The 5,315-nt window shown below is 33.4% G+C and overlaps 1 long non-coding RNA gene across 1 annotated transcript; it reads right to left on the bottom strand.

Moving 5' to 3' along the window:
• Positions 1–302: 302 nt before the first annotated feature.
• On the bottom strand, positions 303–4,573 carry LOC125275972. Its single transcript, XR_007186559.1, has 3 exons — positions 4,359–4,573; positions 2,791–3,562; positions 303–401 (listed from the first exon to the last, which is right to left on the bottom strand). It is a non-coding gene; the product is annotated as an uncharacterized LOC125275972 (long non-coding RNA).
• Positions 4,574–5,315: the final 742 nt, after the last annotated feature.

Here is a 5,315-nt window from a genome sequence, read left to right as displayed (position 1 = left end):
GCTTAAGACGGTATAGACCTCAAAGGGCATTTCAGTACTCCACACAAAGAATGATCTTGTTGCCATTTTTTATCATTCTAATAATTGTATTGAGTTATTTTATTTAGTTAACATTATCATCTAACATATAAAAGTAGATTTTTTTTTAACAATCATCAACAGTTTCAATTGTGACTTATATATATATATAAAACAGTTGAATAAATGAAAATATGAATCAATTCAAATAAATTTAAATTCTTTATTGTCACTACAGCATACACACAAGTATAAAAGTGAGTGTTGGATGCAATTATGTTGTGAAAGGAACGACCAGAATCTACAAAACACTAACTGCATATTCATGTAATGCACAGTATTCTCATGATATACAGTACATTACTATAAAAATGCACAAGCACCTATTAGGGCTGGGCGATATATCGAATGCTTTTGTCACGCGCATTTCGTCAGTAAAGCCGCTGTTACAATATATTCGGTTCCTGAAATATTCTGTTCCACTGGGTGGCGCTTACGCGAATATTCATGATATCCTCCTATTGTGGGCGTGTCCTTGAGACAACGCGCAAGCGAATGGAACTGAAAATATTAGTACACGCTCCTCAAATCGCATCAGTTTAATGGATTATTTCGAAAAGGTAATAAAATATTCCTTTGGAATATAAATCTTTGGAACTTTGTTTTGATGACAGTCTTCATGCCAGCAGCTACTTAAAGAATGTTATTTTTGTTTAAAATATTATAATTATGATAAGAAAATTATAGTTTAGTTTAGTTTTATTTAAAGATTGACAAGGCAGGATATTGCAGCACAAAACCCTGAAATGTGTCAAACATAACACATACTCAAACAACTTTATGTACCTGATTTAAAACAATTTCAAAAGCAGTCAAATAAAAAAATTCTGATAATAATCATATAATTTATTCTGTGAGGTAATGCAGCACAAATGCACAGAAAAAAATAGACAGCTACTTTACAAGATGACATTATACCTGTTATTATCATATGGTTTTGTTTCGCTTTTGTGATGTTTCCACATTACACTCATCATCTTGTAAAGTCACTGTCTGTTTCAGACTAGATGTGAGAGCTGAAGTCTTGGATAGCTCTGGCAGTGTGTGATCTGGACATCCATGAAGGCTGTTCCCGAGTGCCAAGGCCCTTTTTTAATATTCACCTCAGAACCTCACATTTAGCATTGCTTCTTTTCACACATTGTTTTGAATTTTTAAAATGTCTTTTCAATTTGAGTTATATTCATAGAGTAATTACTTCTGTACTTGTTATAACATTTAATGTATTTAATATTTATATAGGCTACAACTGAATTTGTTGTTTTAAAAAAATTAAACTAAGAAAAGATGAAAAAATTTTCAGGATAATATTTTAAAGATAATTTTGTACAATCCAAATAAGCTTTACAGATATTTAGAAAAGGTTTTAGCAATGTTTGTCATGTTTTTCAATTATTTCACATGCACCTATAGGTCAATCAAGGTAATCAGTTACAAAAACTTAGGACAATAAAGAGACCTTTCTACTGACTCTAAAAAAACACCAGAATAAAGATGCCCAGGGTCTCTGATCACCTGTGCGAACGTGCCTTAGTCCTGCTGCAGGAGGTATGAGGAATGCAGATGTGAACAGAGCAATAAACTGCAATGTTCCTAAAATGTGTAAAGGAGTCAAAACAGTCCATGAGGATGAGATGCTCTGTAAAGCAGCTGGTGCCACATCAGACTTTCAGATACTCTGTTGATCAAACGCCTGTGAAATTTGTTCAGTTTATGTCTCAGTTGTTGAATCTTTTTGTTTGTACAAATATTTACATGTTAAGAAATTTGCTGGAAAAACAGTTGAAAGTGAAAAACTCAAAAAAAAAAAAAAAAAAAAAAAAAAAAAAAAATGAAAATATGTGACAAATAACATCAAGTGTGCATTTACTTGTTGGACTATACTGATAATTTGTCATGATATCCAGTAAAATATGAGAAAACAGGAAATATTTGTAGTTTGGTGTTGATAAAGGGTAGCCTATGTAAGTCTTACTGTGGTGATAAACACTGAAAATATCAAAATAATCAAGAAATTAAGGATGACAGAATAATCACACCAGGCTATAGCTTTTTATTAGGTCACAGATACATTTGTAGAGGTTTGTTTCAAGTTGTCAACACTATGCAGTAGCCTGTAGTCACAGAATTACAACAAATGAAGCAAACTAATCAAACTATTCAAATACTTTTTAAAGCCTCACAAATAAAAAAGCTAAACAGAAAACACATCAGCGTAAAACAAGGTTATTCGCTCATGTTTGTTCTGATGTATCATTACGTTAACTGTTTCTGAATGCCTGTCCTGTACTCAATCAGGCAAAATAGCTCTGACGATTTATCATATTACACAAATTATGCATTGCTTTGAACATGTGAACTGTTGCTTAACAATGAATATTTTATTACCTTTTCGAAATAATCCATTAAACCGATGCGATTTGAGGAGCGTGTACTAATATTTTCAGTTCCATTCGCTTGCGCGTTGTCTCAAGGACACGCCCACAATAGGAGGATATCATGAATATTCGCGTAAGCGCCACCCAGTGGAACAGAATATTTCAGGAACCGAATATATTGTAACAGCGGTTCCCTGATTGCCGCTAAATCGCCATCACCTGCTTTCAAATGAAGCAGCATTTAATAGACAGAGCCGTAGTTCACTGATAAGCCACGCAATATCGCGTTCAATATCGACGGCGATTCAATGACTATATCGCCCAGCCCTAGCACCTATTATAGAATACATGTGTAAAATTCATAAAATTCATTTTATTACCATTTTTTAAACTATAGTGAATAAACTTAATGAATGGAATGAAATGTTCATGTTGTCTGAATACATTTTTGGTTTGACTGTATGACTTTCATTCTCCACATAAGCACAAATATCTTTAAGAAAATAGTCCATCTCTGTGTCCATCTCATAAGTGGACTGTAACCCATACACGTATGATGGTTGGTGGGAAACGATTGTTAATAATTAAAACAGTTAAAATTATTAGTATTTTTCTCATCTATTGTTTCACTTCAGAAGACATTGATTCATCCACTGGGGTCGCATGGATTACTGTGTCTTTAGGACTCGAAGACATGTATTATTTTCCTAAAAATCCTAATTCATGTTTATCTGTAGAAAGAAAGTAATACGCATCTTGGACGGCATGAGGGTGAGTAAAATATATGAGAATTATTTGGGGTGAACTATCACTTTAACATTCATATGTTGTTGGTATGCTAATCCATGATCAGTATGGACTAATAAGAATAAAGTACAACTTCTTGTGTGTTTGTGAACTGTGTCTTGTTTTAATCTAGAGCTCCAAAAAAATTAAAATATTTGCATAATATCAGGTGTCTGAAGATCAAGATCCCAGTCAGTCAAAGGTGATGTGTCTGAACAATATAAGATTCTTGTCTGTTGGGGACAGTGGATCTCTGGGGCTACCACTCCCTCCTCTGGGTCAGCATCAGAATTTTGTTAATGGAAAAGTTGCTCCACTCCCTGGAAAATAAGAAATCAGATGTATTATAATCTAACAATACAAACTGCTTTGAATTCCCACATAACAAATTATGCAGCCTTAAAATATTTATTTCAAACAAATTATATATAATTTCAGCCATAATTACTTTCATGTATTAGGTTTTGCATTTAGCCATACAGTAGGCCTACTGTGCAAAAGTCTTAGCTTTGTTGTTTTAGCAATGTTTTAATGACCATCCATGTGAACAAAATGGATTCTATAAGCAAAAATCAGTATTTAACGTGACCTCCTAGACCTCCAGTTTTTTCAAAGGAGAAACTTCTGATCAGATTTTGAAAGTTTTCTTGGCCTTCCAGTCATTTTCCATTCCATTTAGGTTTGAGAGAGCCAGGTTCTCACTATTACTCAAGTGTAAGGAGAGGTCACTAAATACTTGCCACTTTAGCCTGTAGAAGTCTTTTTTTAATAATGCTTACAAATTTAAAGTATTTCCTGGTCATATTCTAATAAGAAGTCTGAAAAAAAATTATACGGTCACTATACCATTGCTAAAACAACATCTAATGGTGTCCTAAGACTTTTGCACAGTACTTTATATGTATTATTATTAAAGACTACCTTTTCCCCTTTAAATATGATTTAATCCAAGGCTGTATGTACAGTACATAACCAGATCCTGTAATGATTGGGTTAAATCAAGACAACACTGCTGTATAAAGTGGGCTCTAAATGAGCTCTAAAATACCTCTCCATCTGAAAAAGCAAGTAATGTTACTTATATTGATTTTGTAAACGTAAAAAATACTGACTTACCGCGAGTATCCAGATAACGACGATGACTGATGATAATGATGATTATATCATTCGTCTGTGCTAGGCCTAAGAAATCATCTCACCATAGTAGCAGCAGCTACAGATAAAATAATAAAAACTCCTATCTTTACATCACTAAAATGAAATAAGAAGCCGCTTACAGACGCTCACCTCGACACATGTAATTGTAAACACAACGCTGACGTCTTCACTTCCAGGTCAAGTAGAAGCTGTCAATCAAAAACTCAGTAAGCCAATGAGAACACACCACTGCTGGCCCCGCCCCCGCGAGAGATTTGTGTCAGAAAGACGAACGAAAACTCTGGGATCGTAAACGAAAACTTCAGAAGCATAAATGAAAACTCTGGAAATGCTTTTGTAAGTAAAGATCAGTGAAAGAAAGAAAAGAAACTGTTAGCAAAACATGCAGTGTATTAAAAACAAAGTCAAACATTTTGCCTGTGATTTATTTTTTTAAGTTTCAAAGACATTTTATTCAGTTTCAATTTATATTTTTATTAGTTTTTTTTTGAAAAGTTACGTTCATTATTTTTGGAACAAACGCAATTCCATAATTGAGTCAGATGTTCTGTCTGACTCAAACTTACCGCTCTGTCTCACTCACTTTTAAAATTAATTACATTTTTATTTTTATCTTGTTGTCTGTCTTTAGCTTGCGTGACATGGCTTCTTCTGGTAAGACCCTGTTTACTCCTTACATTTAAACATACTCCACATGGTTTCTGGAGCAACATTAGAGTGGATAATCACAAATGTGTGATTTTTTTTTGACAGTCTGTGAACACACAAAATACACATTTATAATAGGCATTCCAGATAGCAAGCAATGATCAAAATAATGTTAAATCAATGTTAATGTGTCAACGTTAACATCATTGAATCAATATCACTTTTACACCCTCAATTAATGTTGAAAAAATGTTGAAATTTCAATAA

The sequence above is a fragment of the Megalobrama amblycephala genome, linkage group LG9 (genome assembly GCF_018812025.1).
Source record: "Megalobrama amblycephala isolate DHTTF-2021 linkage group LG9, ASM1881202v1, whole genome shotgun sequence".
Lineage (NCBI taxonomy): Eukaryota > Metazoa > Chordata > Actinopteri > Cypriniformes > Xenocyprididae > Megalobrama > Megalobrama amblycephala.
This window is presented reverse-complemented; position numbering and strand designations above follow the sequence as displayed.